Here is a 24,083-nt window from a genome sequence, read left to right as displayed (position 1 = left end):
TGCGCGGATTATCTGACTCGCCTTCGACTTAATTAAACATGAAATTCAATTAATAGAGAACGCGGCGAGTTATCGCGTAAGGAATAAAGGGATCCCTTCCTCCTAATTAAAATGTATTGCCTTATTTAACTCATTTTCCACTTACAATGACATCGCGCGACCGACTCGAACTTTTTAATCTTGCCTGCGTCTTACTTCGCCTTAAGTAGTACGAGTAATTTAAATGATTTGAGCCTTGTGACTTGTGCAATAAGATTTGATTTCTATTGAGCCTTGGATTTTGAAGAAAATTCCGTGTAGCCAGGTCTCGGAGCGACGGCAGCGTGGGTATCGTTCGGAGTCACAAAGAGGTATTTGCGGCGGACTTAAGGCTGAACATTAGTTTTTAAGGGTCTTATTTTGTTGTGCGCTATTAAACCGGCGCAGAGTCTTTGATAGAATTAGCTGGGTCAATAAAATTAATCGGTTCCCCCTAAGAAACAAAAGCGGCCAACGAAACGATGAATATTTTGCTTTAGTACATAAGCTTTGTGGATTTTATTGAGTAAATAAAAAGTTTGAATTGCGAAAACCAATTACGCTACCTAAGACTTTACAAGTGCTATTAGTTTGAAGTAAGAATATTCAAGCTTTCTTAGATTTGAATGAAGCGAACCGTGAGATGCGGTATAATAACTACCTTCATTTTATGACTGACAATACAATGGCGAGTGAATTAAAAAATACGACACGATCCTTGAAGGTACCTCAAAATGGCATTTGTACTAGAGAAACATGGTGTTCCAAATTAAATAGAAATTTTCACATTATATCCAAATCCCACTTACGACCTGGTCTCTTGCTGAGAGTCAGTGCCTTCCGATAGACATCCAGTTATGCAAGATATTGCAACACTACTGAAATATATTTTTAGTAAGTGTTATGTACTTGTGTACAGCATGTTTCAGATTTAGCTTACTTTTAATTTTACTTCTGTTCATTAAGGTTGAGTGAGAATCAAGATGAAGAGCAATCTTGAAAGTTGTGTGATTCTTATACCTTAAAATACTTGATTCTGAGATTCTTTTTTGAGAAAGCTGTAGTCGAGTAACAGTTAGCCGCCTGAGCACAGGCCTTGGATGGTTGACCACGATTCCTATCTTGGGTATGGGTAATGTCGACATTGACTTTCAAAATGTGCCAACATGTAGCCGGATAAAGCAGGATAAACGGTTTTAATTTTTGCTAACTAAACTACTAAACTTTAGATTACATTTTTCATTTATTTTTTTAAATTGTAATTTTCTTTCTCCCATATGTTAATGGCGCACACTGTACATGGTATAGTTCTAAATATTTGTCAGCGGGAGTCGTCACAGGGCGCGGGTGTCGCCCACGCCGCGCGCCGCCGTCCGCCGGCCGCCGCCGCACCACTGCCAAGCCTACTTAGCTGTGCCACTTAATTCTCTGAGCTGTGACACTGCGATTTATAGAACCTCGTAACTCTTTCCGTTGTGTAACTACCGCCTTACACTTTATAATCGAATAACATTTTTAGCCTGAAGTAATCCTGTTGCAAAAATCCTGCGTGTCCTGAAAAACTTTGACATTTTCTGGTTAATCTTGATGTTTTTATGAAACTCAGCTAAAGTACTTTCGTTTTTTCGATCATTTTCTTATTAATTACAAATGATCTTTCTTCTCCTTTCACAAATTCTTAATTTTGTAGCCTGAAGTGTTATTCCTGTACACAAATACGGCATATCGTGTTAGCTAGCATTAGCCAGAACAATGTCTCTACGTGTTCGCTTGCCATTTAAATCTGCATGGAGACAAGCCACACAAACAACATGATACAATAAATAAGCATAAGATCATAACGATGCGTCATCTGCCAGGCTAACGCAATAAAGGTCGCACTAATAGTCACTGTGAAAGAGAACTAAATAGCCCGTACCGACCTCCCTGGCTACTCTTGAAAGCTTACCCTTGGCCATATCTCTACCACCGTACCCTGACCCCCCATATCTCATCCAGCTCCCGTCGTCAAAGTAGACATTGTTAGAACTGAGAGGGGCTCGGAAGATCAGCTTGTGATGGTGGATAGAACGACAATTATAAATAAGTAGGTTGGAGCAATAACGGGCGGCGACGTGCCTTATATCAAGCAAACTGCCTGAAATGCAACGCCACCTACGAGACACTCAATGTAGAATAGTTAAGAATATTCCTTGAAGATGCGACATGCCTCTGAAAGATGACTATACAACTAAATGCTATAGTAGAGGCAAAATTTGATTTCTTCAATAATAGTTTCGCATTTGCAAATGTAATTGGCATAAATAATTTAATTTTTTAATGACCGATAACCACTATTTATTGTGATTATACGCAATATAAAAAAGACATCATTACATATCTGGCATAGACATACTCGTCCTTACAACCAAGGAGTAAAAATACAATCTAAGTAGACATTTAAACTAAAATATTGAAGTGGATTATGTGAGGAGTAGTATAATGAGCGGAGTGTCGCCTCTGCACTAATAACACGTGTGTGGTCTGTGCGCGGCGCGTTGGAGCGCTCATAGGCCATTCATAACCGACGTTGCATCCTCTACACCAGACGTTTTTATTTGCCGAACCAACGACACTAACATAAAAACAACACTCAAATATCAAATAAACAGCGCTTTAAAGCGCAGTTTCGTACGGCTTAAGCCCGTATTAGGTAGTTAAATTTACATTTTACATTTGATATTTTCAGCCGTGAAAGTTATTTCTTGTTTGTGCTGCAGCAGATTTATTGTTCGGATCCGGCGAGCACTCCAGCGACATCTCTTTGTTGCGAATCGTTTACGTGTATTTATGGGGTAATTTAAACGATCCGAAATACAAAATACTTTAGTGCGATTTACTAAAATACAATGCAGTGATTATAAAAGGATTTATTGTTGGACGTTGTGTGCTCTACATTGTGAGCTCTACCTCTGATGCCGCGTGTATTTATATCTCGGACGATATAAGGTGCAAAGCAAATAAACTGCACTCTCAACGTATTTGCAGTCACCGAGAGAAATAATGTGTTGACTTCAGCTCATCTCATTTACGTGAAAGATCGCTGTTAACACTTCACTCCTGCTAAACTGATGATATCTTGAAATTCTGCAGTTTAATTAAATGTTATATTTAAACTTCCTTTTTTCTTATAATGTTTATGAGCCGTTTCGCTAAGAGCTTTTTAAAAAACGAATTAATTTGTCCATATTTAAAACGAGTAAAAACCTTTTAAATTTCTTTGAAAACCATAGAAGCCTTAACATATAAAATAATGATAATGATTATAAGTTGCTCAAACTGTTCAAGCATAAACACAATCAAGTAACAATATTGTAAGCACTGCTTTATCCCCAGCAACATTTTTACTTCACAAAGTGTATGGAAATCCAAAATTTAATCTCCATCCGAGACTATTTACCGTCAACGTAATATAACAAACTGTTTCTATTTAACTCTACAATAAATCTCTCGCTCCAATATTCCCGACGTCCTGTCTCCGTCCCGTCCTCGTCCCATCCTCGTCCCGTCCCCGTCCCGCTATCGTTCCGGCACCGTCTGCTCGCAGGTAACAATTGAATTGCAAGCGCCGTGTGTTTACAACCGCTTTATATTCCCACGAGTTATTCTACCGGTTTATTCCTGAAACTCTTACTTTGTACAGCTTGTTTCCAGTCGTGTTTGGATGAACAATGTTGCATTAAGATTTCAGAACTTGATTGTTTATAAAAATATAAGATTCATTTTTGACATGTGTGAAACTGTTTGGAGCAGTCAGAAAATGTTAGCATTACCTATAAAAAAATTAAAACTATATAAACTTGTTCAACAAAAGCTGATCAAAACAAAGATCTGTTAGAAATTACTGTGTCAACAAATATTTCTTCATTAATATTTTGTAACTTTAATCATACTTCAAAACTCAAATAGTGTAACAAAGTCACACATATCTCCCAAAGATTTTGCAGAACAACGTTTCCATTTAATTTGAAAGATAAAACATGTCTCATAAAACTTAGGTTCCAGGCATCGAAAATAAGTACTAAATATTCTGAATTTTAAAGAACAGCATTACTGTGAGTGTGGGGCAAATGAGACGATTTGTATTCAGCCTCTATATGTTAATATGTTTTATCATCGCTATATTATTCATGACAGACTCTACTTTTATTTTCTAGAGGTATTTTAATATATGATGCGCACCTAAGTTATTAAAGTACTAGCTCAAGAACGCGACTCTGTTCTTTATTTGTTTCTCTGTGTTTTATGAACTGTCTTGGAATTTTTGCTTATCAAAGCAGTAGGTAGTACTTGGATGGTCTTTATTAGATGACTTTTTCTAGACTAATAAGTTTCTCCGGTTTCCTTTAAATCATAGCAGATTGTAGTGTTTGATAATGCGAAACATGTCTTAAACAATGATTGTCGATGAAAATACTAATTAGCGGAGTTTTTAGGGTGTCTTCATTGTAAACACAATTCGTATGACATCTAGAGGTTCTCGTTTGCCTCATCGCTGAGCCGTGAGCAGCACCCTCCATTGTCTCAATACTCGCTACAACCACATTCAGTCGCCGTCAACCGTGAAAAACTCTCGATAGCGACAATGACGTCATCAAGAAAACAATTACGCGACAACAGATTAAAAATGAAAAATGTTCGCGACACTAGCACCATCTTCAGTGGACACAAACAAAACATCCTAATTGCTTTTTCTTTTATTGTTTGCTGAATTATTGTCGCGGCTTTGTCGTCGATATTGTTTCTTAAAAACGCTACCCCTGTTGTGGTAATCTTTTGGCCAAGCAAAGGATTAGTGGTGAAAAATACCGCTCGTAAACAAATAGCAGGCGATAAAACAGAACATTTGTCTTACGATGACAGTGACGAGTGAGTGGCGACGATTTAAGTTTTGGTTTTAATTAATGTCGCGCATTAAGATGGATCTTTATTTAAGAATCTTCATATAAAACACTTGGCTGTTACATCCCTACATACTTATTCAAACTTTCTATTCTCTATCTTTTTAAAATGCTAGTTACAGTGTCCTCGTGAGTTTTCTCCTTTAACTATTATAGAAAAAGGTATTATATTAAAATCAACAGAAATACAATGACAGTTAATAAAAGACCGATCATTGTGGCTAGGTAATTGAAACCTCGTTACATTCGCTTCTGAAACCAACACCTCTATTACGAGATTCGAGAGAATCAAAGCCCGCACTGATTACTGGTAACTGATGGAGACAGCTCAGTCACCTCCCGAAGCCACGTGTTAACGAGCTGATAACGTGTAACTTGCGCTCCCCACCTAGCATTAGGTAGCAACAAACATAAATCCGAGTCACATCAACGTTTCTTAATATTCAATTTGCATGTATTGTTTACAGCCCACCTCGGGCCTCTACCCGTCTAATCTCAACGGTTATTGTCTAAGTTCTGTCGTTTCCTGAGGCCTCGTCATGGTCTAGTCGAACTTCAGAAGGCATATTTAAAACAAACAGGACCTCAACATACTTTATTCATTACTTCAAGAGGTTTTGTTATTAATACTCCTAATAATTTGAAAATAAAATATGTTTTGTATTCATAGCACCTTTCTAGTTTACACATTTCTAGTTAGGCTAAATCGATCTAGAAATGATAAGCTTAAAATATAATTACTTTATTTGGTAATTTCTCTCAACATCATTCATCACATCGTTATTAGTACTTCGTACCTAATTAATTAATAAAACTTAGATCAAATAGCAAACAAACAGAATACTAGTAAAAAAGCATCAGAACAATTAAACCATAATATATACATATATGGCAGAAGTCTTGTATTTTTACCGGGGAACAGTGAAGCTTCTTACTATTTTGTAGAACGGCTCTCCAAGTTGCGTAAGACCGGTTACAAGCAAACGGTGAGAGTATCCAAGTGAAGTGATATTTATGGCGTGTGTAGGTGAGCCCCGAATAACTTCGCAACTAGTTTGGGTACAATAGATGCCATCTAATAGAGGTAGCGAACTTCCAAACAAATTCATCATAATACAACTGTATACACAATTTGAATGTGTAAACATTGTATATGCATGTGTGTATTAAACGTGTGCGAGGGTTTGTACTTTGTTTTTGGGGTGATATCGCTCAGGTGAAGTATTTTGCCATTAAGGGAAATTTCTTGAAATTGCATTTCAATTCATGCTTGAAAATTCCTTAATATTAAAAATTTACTGTTAAGAAGAAGAATATACTAACAGACTATTTTTTTTTTTGCAGTGACACCAATGTGAGTGACATATCAGTTTAAGGATCATTCAGTTTCATAACTTAGCTGCTTTTAAGATTTTTATCCTTCGTTCTTTTATCTGTTATCTTTTCAGTGAGCATGTTAATAAGGTATTTTAAAATAGACCATCCATTAATAACACCTGCTCGTATCCCATGGAACACGTTGACCGCGTCATGTCCGAGGCGGCCCGGTAGGGCACAGCTCCGTGCGTTTCCGGCGCACGCTGATACCTCCTCCTCACGTACCTACCAGTGGAGGGGTGTAGTCCCGACACCTCTATACAACTTCAGCATGAGTTTCAATTTGATACTATTTACCAAAACTTGTTGTTGGTCTGTCCCCATGATGAGGGGAAAAATGATTCTGATAAAAACTGTGCAGTTCAAAACACAGATTTTCAACATGCGCTCAGTAATAATATTTTAATATGCAATTACGGCCAATTTGCTAATACATAGATAGTTTTGTTATAATTTTATTTAAATAATGATATTCCTACATCGTCTAAATTTTATGGTGATAAACATTAATACAATTTTTTTAAGTTACATAAAAATTTCACTATAATTTATTTTTGATGATAACCTTAGTAACAATAGACTAGCTACAACCAACAGCGGTACAATAAAAACCAACTTCTTACCCTCGAGTATATCATAATGACTCGTAGTTTTCACCCCTTGTGCGGTTTCTAACGAATTTATTACCGAGCGAGCGACGCGTAATTGATACAGTCATGCCTGGAAAATATTACAGTAAAATGGTCTTAGAAATAGAATCGAGAAAGTTACATAAAAATACCTTTGTAATTGTTGGCTTTCTACGTATAGAGTGTACACTATACTGAGGAGTGTCATGTCTTCCGAATAATTGTACTATATTCGTGAGATATTTTCGAAAAAAAATTTCAAATGTTAAAATAAATATTCAAAGTGAGCAATATTTCCATTTTCTTTATTAGTTCCTTATGTTTTAAAAAAATATCCTAATATGAGAAATATTGAATTTAACGCTCGTTATGTCTTGCTCTCTACCTTCTCTTGTCGCTCAGCGCAACCTGTACTTATCTAAAACTAGATTTATGTTCAGATGACACGTAACGCTATCCTAGGAAGACTTAACGAGGGACAATCCGTAATGTATTTACGTATTTGAGCAACCACAATTTAAGAAGCCCTTTTATGTTGCGGTCATGATTAGAAAGCATTCAAGGAATCCTTTAAAAATCTAACCATTGGGAACATCATGAATCCATTTAAACTCTATTCAAGAGCATACAGGTACAATCCAAGTGGCCACCCGGCCGCTCTCCATACAATGCAATAATAACCTGTTTACATCGTTATCAGTCGGACGTCCGGCCGATACGGCGCCGCGCCGCTGACACACTTCACTCGTTCATACATGCTCTTAATGATGCCCATTGTTTTGCACTACTACTGTATATGTAGGTGGGCATTTACTGAGAATAATATGAAGACAATATGAAATTGTGACGAAAAATACATTTCTTGCCTTAAAGGATAAATGCCTAAGAACAATCGGTGTAGGTTACCTTTGGAATGTATGAGAAAGCTCGACAAAATCGCTACCTTTCCTTTCTTCATATTGGTCTTAAAAAATGTATTTTATAAGGGACTAACTCCTAAGCTTGCCTTATCAAACATACGGCTTATTTAGGTTTTGCCAAAAATCTTATGGACGGTCATGCATATTTCTATAGAATATTAAATACGTCTTTCATTGATTAAATTAATAAAATAAATAAATTACCAAGTAAAAACAAACATACAAACATTGCAAGTTAAATAAAAGCTTGTAAAAATCATCTACGATCGTTAATTAAAAAAAAGGTGGTTCTATAAACGTCACTTGTCGGTGAAATCTACTGATAAGTGACGTCACACGAGATTTCACTTACTGTATCTATATAAATCTATGTATATGTATATCTTCATTTATCGCTTACTCGACCAAAAATACGTATGTAATATATTTTTATGTCTGCACGAAGGACTAAGTCGTTTTTTTTTTGTAAAAACCTAGTCAAGTCTATTGCTAGATGCTGTAGAGTAGGTACCTATAGGTTTCCCATCGTCTCACCGCAGTCACCGCATCAAACTTGCGAGCGGGCGCGGCCGGACGCGGCCGGGCGCCGGACAACTTGCCACTTTTTTACTTCCACCGCGTAACACAGGATTGCCATTTAACTGGCGAGCCGCAAGACGCTATTACCACGAAGCTTTGTTATATCACTGCTTAATATACCTTTATTGCTTAAACAATTTTAGAATAGTGTTTAAAACTTTAAAAGCGTGATATATAAAAAGAGATCTAGCGTTAAAAGAATTGATAATGTGTAAATTCTAAACTGACACATCAACAAATACCAATGTTGCTTGTATAATCGCTGTACAAATGACGAACAAACAACCAACATAATGTTATACCGAATGTATCGAAACGCAAACAATAAGTGAGCGTAGGTTTATATAAATAGGTAGAGCTGTTCATCGTTATCTAAATAAGCGAAGTTATACCTGAGGGGCTGAGCGCCTCGATAAATCAATATCTTCAGCTTGTTAAGTAACTTTATCCCGAGATGCTCCCGTATCGTATGCACATTGACTAACGCACAGTGAGCTCATATGCCACAAGTTCTGGACAAAATTATAATACATTTTTGTCCATCATGTATACTTTTTTATTAACACTAGGTTTTAGAATTATTAGAAGTATTTAAAGAAAGTTGTTGTAATGGTTTTTAATTGAAGGGAAACTTAAGCAACCGATGTGTTGCAAGTCGTATTGAATAAAATATGGCAAGGCAAATATCTAATTCGAATTGTGTGCTAAAAAATACAAAGATTGATTATTCATTTGATCTTAAGTTAGTTACAAATTACTAATTAATTATAAATTTAAATTACAAATTAATTTACATTCTGTCACGGATAATCTGGCTATAATCGAAAAAAATTACAACAGCAGACTTTCACACATACAATTAAAGCTACGGCAGGTGATGACTGTAGTTTATAAATAAAATGTTTTTGTCCAGCATCAATCCCCAGTGAAGGCAGTGTGCGGCTCGCGTATATCCGTCCGGGCGGGCCGGGGCTCGTGCCTCAACCTAATTTGTATTGATTAAAAATATTCAGCATAGTTGGAAGCAGCGGAATGCGTCCGCCCGCGCCCGGCTCATGCAGATTATTGGCCCCACAACTCATTTGATTTTCTTAGAAAAATATTTACAACTACTCTACAAGTTGTGCGGTTTAGCGAGGGGAAGATGGAAGTTCCATTTGAGGTATTTGAAATTTGATAGAAGAATCCACATTTGAAAGACAACGGGTGAATGTTAAATGTATGAAAAACGTCTTTTTGATTGAGATTATGTATAAGTATGACGACGTTACGTATGGATTTCGAGTAAAAAATAAAATCATATTAAACAAACAAAATTCGGATGTCTACAATCCAATCAAAGAACTCTACATCAATTGTTCATACATGCGAATGACCTTTTTAACAATCCTGAAACTTAAATGAATAATTTTATCGAAGTTCATTATGTTATTACTGCCCATATAATTTTCTACAATTAAAATTCTACTTTCTAATATTTTCTCATCCCAGAGGTGGTGGGGTACACATAAGTGAAGAAACTTGCCTATATGTGTCAGCGTGTTCCAGCTATAGACACGGTATCACACAGTGTCGCGGACATCAAGTCGTTGCGTCATGAATAATGCGACGCCGATACATTTTTATTTGCGCGCCGTGAGGTAAACACGGTGTTTTGTTGTGTCCCCTCAACGATTATTATTTATGTAACGACTGTTGTTCTGTTGTGGTTATGGATTATGATTTCGTGGAAGTGGCTTCGTGAAAGAAATGTTACACGTAGATATGAGAACAGCCCAGCCTCCTTGATAATTGTTAATCCGTCTTGAAAAGTTCTTTCAAGCGGAACCAATAAGCAACATGCCACTTTTTCATTAATATAAATTCTATTAACACTTAAATGTTTATGTGATGTGTGTTCATAATAATGCAAATTTTGTAAATAAGTACCCAAATATTTATTTCAGTAGATACAGGGCGCGTTGTACGTATGTGTTATCTGATAAAGTCATGATGTACATTGTTGTCCACGTCACATTTATTCATCATGTGATTAATAAGTCGTAACTGCGACTAAAATTAAGCTCCAATATCAACAGTTTTTATCTATTTGTTCTGACGCCTAACAATCCACGCTTTTAATCATTCCATTGGCCTACTGTCGCTTCCAGCTCCATGTATCTCCTTGTATTCAGGTAACTCGCCACTTATGCTAAGTGACTCCTAGATGTAGTTTGTTGATATCACTTAGCGAACTGTGCACCATGAGATGGCTGGAGCTATCCTCTATCACGTCTTACGGCACTTTTGTTTTCATGCTCTTGTTTCCGATACAAACGCCTCCTTGTTAGCTTGTTGTTTGTCTTGTTCAGTTGGGATCACTTCCCGTTAACTGAAGGGGAAAGTTTACCTTAATTTATAGCTTGAGGTTTGAAACGGGAATTTTGAGATTAGTTAAAAATGTATTGATCACACTTCGATTAAATTTTTATAATTCATGTCCACATAGAAATACTTTAAGTATTGAAATATTTGAAATTCCACTAACGTGCCAAAGTCTTAGTTTTCTTACTTTAACGGGTCCTTTATAATATCAGAAATTCTTAAATGACTACTCTTAAACACATTCAAAACTCCTTGGTCCACATCAATAGTATACATAACGACCCCTAATGTCCCTAGTTTCTGTAATTAATAATTCAAATTATAAATTGAAACCCACCACTAAAATTAATAGTGTTATGTCCGCCACCCATGTCTAAGTGTTTGCACGGCGCGAGGCGGCGCGGCCTGGTCACCCTACTGCACGTGTTGTGTCCACGAACAAGGGACAAGGGACGGACAACACTAACAAAATTCCGGATTAATCTTAGGCCGGATTTTAGACCAAGACAAATATGGCCGGCCTTTAACTAAATGCTTGGAAATTATTAAATTAAGGAGATATATGCGTTAAGGTTTAAACTTAAGGGATGCGAATTAGTGCGGGTGTATCATTAAGTGGGATGAAGCCGTGCGTGTAATGGCGAGCGTGAGGTTACTACCACTGAAGTGACTTACGTAAAAATAGTACGCAGAGAGCTTCACTTGTACTAGATAGAATCTCATTGAATATGTGCTAACAACAATGTCAAAAACAAACATTGAAATAGTAGCAAAGTTAGTATTGCATGTAAGTACCAGTCTAACAACCTGTACTAGCGAAACATAAACACAACATGTTTCAACTTCTCAAGACAAAGGAGCAACAAACAGCGGCGGCAGAGGTACAATATTCAGAGAACAATAAATACAAAACAATTCACGAAACGTTGCGCCAAACGTTTTTAAACAAACATCAAACAGGCTCTGAGACGTTTTCGACAATTTACATGTTGTAATTTTAATTAGGATTCCGTAGACCACAGGGCAAGACGGCCGGAGCAGGAGGCTGGCACAATGGCCGCCCTACGGGCCCTCAGCATACTTCCTCCTAATGTTAATTTAATCTAAGACGGCACAGTCCGGCGCGAGCCGAAAACTTGTGACCGAGCTTTCTTGTGTTGTTGTTTATACTGCTCCGACTAGGGGACCTACTCATACTTTTATACATGAAAAATGATTATATTTAGACGACAAATGACAAATAATTAATTTTAAAACAAAAGTTACCATATTATTGGAAAAATCGGACGAGTTTATATTTACGTGAGACGAGCAATATATTTTTATGTAACATAAATATTATATACTAACTATTATACAGTAATTACACGTAGTGTAAAAGGCACGTGATATAATGTGCACACTAATAACAGTTCTTAACACAGTGTTAACCTGAAATCTTAAAAATCACCTAAGACTTGGACAGCGTATCGAAACAGTGTCAATATAGTGGATATAGCTAAGTCTCGGAATGCGAACTCGTTGGCTGGCCACGTGTTAAGTCGCCGCTGTATAATTACGGAGAATAATTCCCAGGCCCACTTACCGGACCTCTGCCCTCGGACCCCGGACCTCGGGGAGACCTGTCGCCACCTCCTGCCCACTGGACCCTGCATCCGAAGCATAAGAAATTGCTCACTATTAATATAGACGAAGGAGAACATATGTTTGAGAAGTACATTCATTGATATTTACTTTATCAATTATATTAATGTTAGTAATAATCTCTTTCACGTAAGCATAGTTTAAAATATGTACCACGGATGGCTCAAATCCAAGTCATATTCATCCATATTTACACAAATAAATGTTTATCAAACGTAATCGTTACATTCTACATGAAAATGATTTTTCGAGAAGGGCAAAAAGATATCAGCGCTTGTAATATAAAACAAGCAATTTTAAAAGAGAGAAGACACGTGAAATATGTTTATAAGGAGCAACGCGCTTTGATTTATAACGATCCGTGGATACAGCATGAGGTATGTGTGGTCCAAACTGAAGGCGAAGACTGGTACAGGGAAAATGTGAAACAGTTATGTTGAGCATGTCTACGCTTCTCACAGTGGAGGAGTCTGACCTATTTTAAAAGGTGGTGGCAAGACCCTCGCATAGAGACGTTACACGGTGGTTCAGGTTTAGTCAGTAGGAGTCTGCCACAACCCGCTTCCTCCCCGACGAAGTGGATGTCCATGAGGATTCTAAAACCAAACCAAAAAAAAACTGTTTATGAAAACTTATTGGGTTTTCTCTTTAATATTTTTTTGTGATATTGAAGAAAACACACTTTTTTAATGGAAATAAACTCAAGTTATAAATACAGCTTTACAGGTACTACATGTATGTAAATATGCCCGAAATTAGCGTTATTGAATTTCAATAAAGCTGACTCTCATGACTTGTGTAATACGAGGGGTGTTGATTGTCACAAAGGACAAGATTTATCTCTTTGTGCAGATCACTAAATGAATCTTGCACAATTTGACAACTATTTTACTACTGGACTACTTTATTTAGAGGATATTTATATTGAAACATGTCCTAACTTAAGCAATAATATATAGTGAAGTGATGAGTGTAATATAGTGAAGATATTACTTTGCTTAGAAACAATATAGTGATGAAGTCGTTTAAAGCTATAGATGCCTACACATGTTCGCTCAACTAACCATAAAAAGAATATCAATCTTGCACCCTCATGTAGAACAATTTCCATGAGAGATTAATCTGGTAAAAACCAAGGGGTTACCGCACCATAAGTCAGGGAGCCACCGCCGCGGCTCCGGTACACCTTAGCCCATATTTATGGAGGCTGCCGGCGACGTGGCGACAACACTGACACTTTACAATGGGGTATGAAAGCACCACAAAAACGTATCTTTTAATAATATATGGCTTAGATATGTATTTTTCCTCATCCTAATACTTTTAGTCACTTTGCCTCCATCAATCCTGACTACTACAACAGTTAACAGCAGTTAGTATTCAATAACTCCTTCTCAAATAACTAAAATACACCTTTTAAATTAAGCTTTAGTTAATGTATTCCGTAATAACAATAAGAGAAACATTAAGCGGCACTCCCCACCTAATATTTTTTTAACAGCGCACTTTTATGAAGAGACGACGGCCATGCAAATGTCCCACCGTTCCTTACAACACTATTAAATATTATTTGTTGCTAAAATTAAAACATTAAAACGCAAATAAAAAGGTTTTTCTTCCAACAGACAATTGTGATGCAAAATACGTGGTGCTTACAGTGCAAGCCAAAAAAACGGGCGCGCGAAAAATGACCGTTTTCTTACGTCTTCACTAGTAATAAAAATGTAATGGTGGCTTTGTATCTTTTTGTTGTTATTAAAACATTCTGACTTCCTTTTAAACTGGAATGTTTGAGTGTCGTCGCCGATGCTATTCTGTGTTTTTGCCAAAGTTTTCGTTATGGAAATTATTTTGTGTTTAAGACAATCCTTATAAAAAATATGCTTCTGAAGAATCAGAATGGATCACTTGTTTCATTGAAAACCTTAAAAATTTTAAGATGAGCGGTAGTGTTTAGAATAAATCATAATTTTTTTTGGTCATTAATTTGATATTAGTTAACGAGATTGAAGCCGGCCCTTTTCCCCTATAGTATTCACAATTAAGAGGAGCGTTATGGATTAACAGTAAGCCATTATTTAAAAATATTAATATTACTTCAAACAATAAACGGCAAGCATCGCCGCGGCACGTGATCCAAGTTTTATAAAACACTTTTTATTTGGAGTTAAGTGTTGTGCGGCTATAAAGGGCACGGCAAATGACGCAATATCGGGGCAGGGGCGCGCGGCGGTACGCGGCGGTACGCGGTGACGACGTTATTATTTATGTTAATTCCAAACGCTAAATGACGTCTTACGTGTTCCCGCCACCTTTTACTCACCCCGCGTAGGGCTGCCGGTTGCATAGCAATAAAACTGAATTTATTGATGCTGGGAGAAATTTAAGGCCACAAGTGTAAGTTTGGGAATTGTATGTCATTGGTGTTTTTATCTGCGATACGAGAGGGGTGTGTTTCACTCCTATAAAGTTTTCGGTGACTCCAATAAATATCTTCTGAAAATATCTTGTTGCTTTCTTTTTGCTTCGAAGTAAGAAGACCAAAACACTTGTTTAAATGTTTGTATTAAAGCTAAGTCTACTTTCTATTAACAATAACTGAAAAACTCATTAAAATCTGTAGTGAAACAATGTCCATTTTATGTTGTTATAGTTAACAATCATTAAAGTTACTTTGAGACGAGTATAAGACACGCGGCCAGTCGGCATCCCTGGAGAGAGCGCGTCGCCGGGAGTGCGGCACACAACTTTTTCACAAGTCACCACGGTAATTGTGGCACTTTACATAATGTCTATTTTAGTACCGGGAGCATTTTTCAAAACGCCCGCCCCTAATGATTCGTGAAGAGCGCCTTGATGTCCCGTAATGCATCGGGCACCTCTCATTTAACGAACGTTTGCACGGCACGAGATTTATTGCAAACGCTAAGTGAACACGATCGCCTTCGACATCCACTAACAGTGCTGCTGCGAATATTAGAGGGTTCTAACTAATGGCAGCACATTTAATTTCCCCGTACGCAAATTCGCTGGGAATGCTGTCATAAACATGGTGATTTTTCTTTTTGAGTTTCTTAAAAGGTTTTACTTTAAGCGGTTGCCGTGTGAGGGGAATATCCAGAAGTGAGTATCACTATGGATGATCCATCTAACATTACGGAATACTCGTACGTCTCAGGGCTGCCTTTTGCCTACTTTTCTTAAAGCATAATCGGGCTCAAAATTGTGCAAAACAAAAAAATACCGCTAAGGTACGTAGTAATGACAACTAAGTACCCTTATCAGCGCTAAACCTATCCGCGGAAGTTTTACATCCTTACAAATACACACTAAACCCACTTTAAGGTAGTTCTCAGTTCAGCCGAAAACATGTATTTATAATTTGAAAGCAAAAGAGGTGCGTTTCAGCCATAAATATCAGTTTAGTTGAGTCCGGCGCGCGCGTCGGCTTAGGCCTGCCGACGCCGCGTATGACGCGAATGTAAATGCGCAATTTGCGAAGTTCGCAGCTCACAAGCAGTAGATTTATGTGCTCGAGACAGGATTTCGTGGACACCTTCGTCTTATCCCGGAGTCCTCGATAAGCCACGTCTTCATTACTAGTCTCCGAGGGTTTATTGTTGGAAACTTGCAGACCGTTCGTGAGCGCGGAGAACGATACACACGTTTACATACTATAATTGAGCCGCGTTAGTTACAAAATGTAATGCGGATCATTTTCACTATTATTATCGAAACAAATCTGGTCTCCAGTGCTTACTTTCAAATTAACTACAGTTAAAGCGTCCATCAAGTGAAGTCGTCGTAAGTTGGTTATGTTTGCTCTTTTTTTGTAGGCTAATCCTTAATCTATTTTAACCCTGCCCTTGGCTGGTCGTAAGGTGTGTGATGTTAGCGCGGCTCGTAAACCCGGCGTAAACAGCCGGTTCCGGCTGGCTGCGTCCACCTGGCGGACAGAGGGTTTGTTTGTACGAACTGAGCTGTTTAGTGCGGCGACCTGAGGATTGCATGCCGACGCCGCGCGCCGCCGACAACAACGTAAACACTTCCTCACATGAGAACTTGCAATGCGCGGGAACTTGCTGCTTTCGATGCCTTTATGTTCCGTGTATTATTAGGTAATAACTTTCGTGAGCCGTTTGTGTACGAAGCCAGAGGTATTTCAACGTGATTGTTCATTTTAAAGTTCTTGCTAGTACAGTCTGTAATTAGTCCTGTGTGTATTTTTTTTCGTAAAAATATTTGCTAACGGTTCAAGTCATACCATATACATACATCACCGACACCACTGACCCACATCCTCGTAACTATAAAAATAAATACAGTGAAGCGTCCCGGTGCGGCTTGTATCGTCCTCTCAGAGATTGTCACAATATTTACTTCAGCGCCAAATGTGAGTTTTCCAAAAAAAGCTGTGCAAACACTCGGGACAAACAAGAGGGACCTTCCGTCACCTTGACTGTTTGTTTGTGAGAGGCCATGGGAGGTGCGGTGAGAGCGAACCGCTGGAGTACAGCAAAAAGTTACTCCGGGGTGTTTAGGTTATAAATATAAAGTCAATATAACCCTTCTACAAAAGTGTTTTTTAATAAAAGTACTTCAGGACTTCATAATTACAGCAGTGAAGTAAGGAAGTAGAGATGTAAGTAAGAAAATAATGAGATCCTTAATATGTAGATACTACATAGTAAATACATTATTTGATTCGTATTACATCATTCCATAAAATGCACTACAAGCCAGCTCAAGCAAGAAGGTATTCTTTTTACAGACGAAATTCAGCGATCTTTATTAAAAGCTCAGCACCGCAGACTCAAGCATCAGTCACCGCAAAAGTTAAAATAAAGACATGAATTTAAAACAATACTTGCCAGCGTTTAAAAAAACATCTCACAAAAAGTTGATCTTATTCAAATGTCACGGCGAGCGGTTCCGGGCGACACCACTAGTCGCTGCATAATTCATGGGACAAGAGGTACTAAGTGAAACGACCCTCAGGTTAATAAAAATATTTTTATGGTACTCTCGTTTCTGTTACCGGAATGGGTGAAATGTTAAATGGACCATTTATGAGAAGTCATTCACATAACACTTGTATGACAGGTAATCACTACGTTCTGAAGTAGAGGCAAGAGTGTCTAACAGTCTATAATAGATACATTAACAGGTTTTATTCGCATAATTTCCTCAAGCTTTATTCCTCTATAATTTAATCTCATTGTTAGACGAATCCATGTTTAAATTTGACCACAGATTACTAAATAGTCACTACGTAAATTTGACTCACTGGTCATTACTGAACTACTTACAGTCGTAAATAATCTATATTGTATTGTTTAGCTGCAACAATATGTTCAGTGCTTGACAGTGTCCACTCGCCCACACAGCTCTCACCTCTGCACCTCGCACTGTTTACTCTCCGGCGTCCAATCAAACGCGGCGTCATCTCGAAGGCGCTCACCGCGCCATACATCGCGCTGTCATTATATTTACATAGCATATTTCGCGGCGATGCCAATATGGCGCCCGCTTGCCTGTCCGCCAGATAAATCAGAGATAGTGGGGGCTCGCCGTATAGTAAGAAATACATATTTACGAGATGGTCGATCTTATTTATAAGGTAACACCACTCGAAGTGAAATCGATCTTTTTCGACGCCCCTTAATTATTTCACGACAATTTTCTTTTAGGTATAATTACCAGGTTTCTAGTCTTACTTAAAATATCTATCATTTTTTTAAGGCCAAATTAAGTAAAATTGAAATTGTGTACACAGAAAACGTTGTATCTAAGTAATTATTCTTTGCAATATCATCGTCAACAACCAACCCAACAAATTGTAAAGTCGTTTCACATCAATACCACCGCCGCAACGCGCCTCACTACCGGCCTATATTTATGAGTAACAGATCACGGTATCGGATCCACGTACCTTGATATTGATAGCGTTTGTTTCGTTCCTCTTTCAATCTAAGTTTCATAAGTGCGAGTTGCATTGTTTGTGTTATATTTTTAGTGCGGACCAATCAACTCCGCCCACTGGGATAACTCACTACAATTTAATGCGATATTATTTATTTCCAGCTTCCGTTCCAAAACCGCAAAATTTTTCACTGACTCATGATCAATTGTCCATATTGTTGTGTTAACGCATATTTTACTAGGTACCTAAGAGTTTTCTTGGCCTATAAACCACAATAGAAATATAAATAGAATGTACTCAATTAAACAACATTCTTTGTTTTGTTATGGCTCCTTTTTGTTAAGTACTACGTGGAAAACTAATTATACTTATTATATTTTCTATAAGCTTATTTTTCTCCACTACTCCACTCTTTTTATTGCGTACTCAAATCTCCATTCGAGGGTATCTAGTTACGTAAATATTTTAGTAGGGACATCTTTATCTCCTTTAAAAGCGAGGTAAGAAAGACATTTATGTTTTACTTTCAACATCTTTGTAACACAGCCTCGATACTATAACAAACCAGTAACTTTTTAACATTGAAAGTTGTGTGTGTCCACAAGTCGCGGGCCGACAGTCGCAGGCGGCCCGGCCAGGCGGCTCCCGACTTAGTTGCCGCGCGCACGACTTGCTCTCAATTAAAATTATTTCATCCCGGCTGCACCCACCGAGCGCACTTCACGCTCCTCCGCGACAGACAGACAAAAATTATGAAAACTTTTCTATGGGTTTCAAGTTGACATCTTTTTTGAGCCCTAAAATGACGCATTATGCTTAATTAGATGATAGGCTACAAAAAGTATATTCCATGTCTAGGCTGAACATTAAAAGCAAAGAAAACTCGCAATATTCTACTATGGTAGGTATTTTGAAAAACATTTTTTCCTTTCATAAACCCGTTTTCTTCTACCTTTTTCCAAATCAAACTAAACTAAAGCAACACAAATAATAAATACTCATCAAACATTTAACACCATAAAACGTACTGGCACACCGTCAGCTCGAGCAAACTGTCAGTTTACACGTATCACTTAAACAAACAGCAATAATAAACAAACACGATCGAGCGACATCTTAAGCCGCCAAGTTGTCGGTCAAGCCAATTAGCGTCGCAATTGGAGGGTTTGCTTTGATCTGGCTTTGCTCAGCCGCGCGTGACGTAATCACCTACAACTTAGCTTACCTGATGATGAGGCTAATTAACTTTATGAAGCTTGTCAAAGGTGACCACTTGAAGGGATGTTGTAGGTACCTCATTCAAATAAAAAGGACTCCTAATTAGGCGGGGTTTGTATTTAAGTACGATTTTGTATGATCAAACAAGATATAATTATGTTAGCTCATGGACCTAGGTCACTGTCTTATTTTGCTATTGATCATTTGGTCAAATAAGTTTTGATTATCTTTGGCTTGAACGCTCTAGAGAGTTTGAGAAAGATTTAATGAATATATGAGCTCTAAGACAGTCAGTAGGAAGGCGAGGCACCTGATGACATTCAATAGATTCTGATTGCTCTATATCATAACACATACGCTTTCGAAATAATCTCATTAACAAACATATTCAAATGTCTCTTGCAGGCGGTAAACAGTGTGTACCCAGCACATGTAACGCGCCCCTTAAGTGAGCTAACCCTCAAACGGCTCGTCGGGCCTTTCCGACCAAAGATGTCGTTCGTGACACAGTGCGGAAGTGCGCAAGCCGCGCGGTCAGCTTCCGGCCCTTTGACCTGTCTTTTGTGCGCGCTCGCTCTAATTACAACATTACTACAAACCAGCTCTGCATCACACACGCAACACACACCTTATGTTCAACTACGTAAGATCTATATTTCTCTGTTTCAGGCTGGAGACTAAGTTTTGCTCGAGGCAGTATGACCCTCGCGTTACTCGCAGGAAATCGCCTAAGACGGACCAGTTTTAGGTGACATCAGCATACGAGTGCGGACGTTGGACTTGCAAGTGTAAGTTAATCACAACTTGAGTTAAAGTTTGTTTTAATTACACAAACACAGCCCCTTCTAAAGGAGGCGATAAGCGAACAGGAACGACTAATAGGCTTCGATATCAAACTGACAAGACTCTGTTACAAATGAGTACTTATCTTACAACTTTTTTATGTAACGATAACTTTATTTGCGATAGTTAGAAGATAATGATAAGTTTCTGTGTCTTAGACTTACCTAGTAGCAGCATCAAGCGACTTTAAAGTATTTAATTCAACAATTTACTTGCCTGCCTATTTTAGTGTAGTCAACGCAACCTGTTATTCATATTTTTTTTCTTTTTTCAGATCCTTCACCGGAAACAAACAATACGTGTCGCATGTCTACAGGCAGTGGGCGGCCGGAAGTGACGTGCGCGGGCAGGTCCCGCAGACCACTTCCGTCGCTTTGACAAACAGCCCCCAAGGTCGGTGATGGAGGGTTAAAAGGTCCGCTACAATGGGCCCTTCGAGCAAAAAGATTTTGAAAACCTGTTGTTTTTGTGATTTGGGGCTCAATAAAAATATAGCGAAAGTCATTGTTTTAATTTTGCCTAAATTAAGAAAAGGTACTGTTCTATTACTTTGGGGTTGTTATACGTTATGAGGTATGACGCATTTTGCAATGAGAAGTGAAAGGCATTAAATGAATCCCAAAAGAATTTTAAAGTATTTAGTCGTGTCGAGTGATATGAATGGATTTGTATGTAACAAGTGCAGGTGCGCTCTAATTCAGGCACAGTTCTAATTAGACTTCAAAAACCGGTATATGTTCTTTATTCATTATTCAACGTTTTCCCTGACCGAGAAGGAAAACAATGTGAAGGAATCCTGATTCCAAATTTTAGAATCTGTAATCACCACACCAGCTGAAGTAAACAAGCGTGGCAATCAACGCTCAAGATACCTTTATCAGACTAATATTAAATATGTATTCTTACTATCAAGATAGTGTAAGCCACAACTACATGTAAACAGTAACCTATTTGTAGTTCCATTCAATTACCGGTCCTCCAGCCCGACATCTAACCATGAAGGTTAGATGTCCGCTGCACATTAAAACTGTCTTAACGGCTCCATCCCAACCCTTCAGCGTCTTGGTAATGAACTCGGCGAACACTGGCCGGTGTAAATTTGACACTAATTCGCGCCATCGCCGGCCAGCGCCGACTTATGGACTATTAAGGAATTGTTCTCACTCGGACCTCGAGGGGGCGGGGGTTGTTATTTGCATAAAGTTTCGAGCACCGTGTGTGCTGCCACCCTGAGGGGATTGCTGAATTATATACAGGCTGTGTTTTGTGCTGTTTGGACTTGACATTTAGTTTAAAACAATTAAGAAAACTTACAGTCAACAATCTCTATGTATTTTCACGGTAGTATATAAATAGTATTCTTATAATAACTTGAACAGCCGTAAGCATCATCGTACTTATAAGTAAGGTCACCGGTTGGGTCCGAAACTGGTCGGGCAATCCCGATAAATAAGTTTGAGTATACCGCACAAATATTTTTGACATAATATCGAAAGAGCTATTTCCAATGCCATCATTTTGAATATACATCACCATCGGCCTAGCCTTTCCCCACTATGTTTGGGTCGGCTTCAGTCTAACCGATTTCAGCTGAGTACCAGTGAATTACAAGGAGCGACTAAATTTTGAATAAACATCAAGACAAATTAAAACATTATCTATTTACACTGGAAGCGAAATGAAATAATCGTCAAGGAAACTATTTTACATGCTACCTATAAAGTGAACCGAATCAAGAAAGTATAATTGAAACATAAATGCATTTGTTTGAACCGCCTGTATACAAACTCTTGTGAATTTGCTGTAACATTCGTAAGTCAGGGCGGCGCGAGGTGTTTGAGCTCCGCGCCCGCGTCTTAGGTAAACGAGTGGACACACCGACCCCTCCCTCCGTATTCCAGTACTGACCCCCCCACCCCCCACTCTCTGCTGGCCCCTACTTGACAGTAATCAACAAAACCCAACACAAATATCGCACCGGCTGGACTTTAAGAGGACCTCACCGTATGCTGAAGTCAGATTATGTTAAGGAGGTTTGGTTAGTTTTAAGTTTTAGAAATATAATTGAGACAAGAAAATTAATGTGGATGAGTAGTGCCAGGACAATGCAATATTTATTTATATTGCCATGTCAACTGACGCAATATAATCAATCAAAACACTTATAAAACCGCGTTCAAAAACATCACCATAAATAGAAAACTTTTTTTGTACATACAGTATATTTTAGAGCAAATACTAGTCTTGTTTTTGAAAAGTATACTCTATTACAAACAAATATCCACAAGCAGAAACTAAGGATTAAATTAATTTGCCCTCTCGATACAGGATAGACGTGAGGTAAGGAGAGCATGTCCAATAATAGCCGGGATCCAGATCCGTAGGCTGATGGGATCCGCGCAGTTTACGATGGCGCGGGATTAGCGACGCAAATAGATCGCGGAGTTGCGAACTTCTAGTTCCGAAGCGGTTGCGGCCGCAGCTATCCGCTGTGTTTGCCCTTTGACCGGCCGACGCACTAGTCACGAGAGACGCGACGTACTTAAATTAAATAACTTAGAAGTACTCAGCTAATTTGCTTAAATCGAAGGCGTCCAAGAAAAAGGTCTTAGTTCGCTGTGTCAAATAAAATAACTAAAATATTCATGCCTGTTCCATAAGCATTTCTTTAGTCACAACATTTTTTATTTACGAATAATTAGCAATAATATTTATCTAATGTTACAAGAATAATGTAATAGTTTTCCCGGTAAAATGAATAATAAATTTGACAACTTTAATTATTTCTGTAGCACAACCGTAGTGTCAGGGTTTCCCAGAAACTTGAGGAAAGGTATTCGCATTTAACGAAACTTATAACCATTCACATTGTTTTTCTGATACTCGTATCATTTAGTAATAAACATGTTATTATGCGAAACGAAAATTTACCAAAAACAATGATTAGGACAAAAATAGCGATTCCATTAATAAAAATTTGATTAAATTTTTGACGACACGTTTCTCAGCGGTGTCTTACGCCTAGTGCGTCGGAGCCAGCCAACTCCGTGTAAGTAGCGTTTCTATTTCGAAAGCATCGAACTAATAGTTGTAAGGAAGCAGTGCCTCTTCCAATCAACTAATCGTACCCAAATAGATACAGCGGTTTAGCCTCCACGACCATTGTTCCAACATTTACATTCAATTACTGTTTCCTGGACGATTTTGGAATTCTATTAAGGGTTGTATGGCTAAGTTATCATGTAAGTTTCTTGGTGCTTAAGGGACCCCTGTGAAAGGGGATGTTCGGAGGTTTGTGTGAGGTATAGGCAGGTATATGTAATGTTGACTAGACTCAGAAAGCAAAAGAAAAGAGAAGGTATAGTGAAAGTAATTTCGTAGCAAATTACAAAACAGTAAACAGGTCACAACAATTATACCTAATTACTTTGAATAACAAAGATAGGATAATAAGAAAAAGAAAATAAAAAAAATCTACATGAAGCTGTTTCTGCAATCAAAGTTATTATTCTGGATATCTCATAACAGCAAACAATCCCAAACAAAGCAGGTTAAGACCGTGTAGCGAAGTGTGTGTGAAGAGAATTTAATTAATCCTCGCCGTCACGGCCGAGTGGTCAGGCCGGAG

At 38.1% G+C, this 24,083-nt stretch overlaps 1 long non-coding RNA gene across 1 annotated transcript; it reads left to right on the top strand.

Moving 5' to 3' along the window:
* The first annotated feature begins 17,347 nt into the window (after positions 1 to 17,347).
* On the top strand, positions 17,348 to 20,949 carry LOC113501429. Its single transcript, XR_003401288.1, has 3 exons — positions 17,348 to 18,091; positions 20,282 to 20,400; positions 20,730 to 20,949. It is a non-coding gene; the product is annotated as an uncharacterized LOC113501429 (long non-coding RNA).
* The last annotated feature ends 3,134 nt before the right edge of the window (positions 20,950 to 24,083 follow it).

Source organism: Trichoplusia ni, chromosome 15 (assembly GCF_003590095.1).
Source record: "Trichoplusia ni isolate ovarian cell line Hi5 chromosome 15, tn1, whole genome shotgun sequence".
NCBI classification, from domain to species: Eukaryota; Metazoa; Arthropoda; class Insecta; order Lepidoptera; family Noctuidae; genus Trichoplusia; species Trichoplusia ni.
Note: the sequence above shows the minus strand (reverse complement) of the source record. Positions and strands in the feature narration are given on the sequence as shown.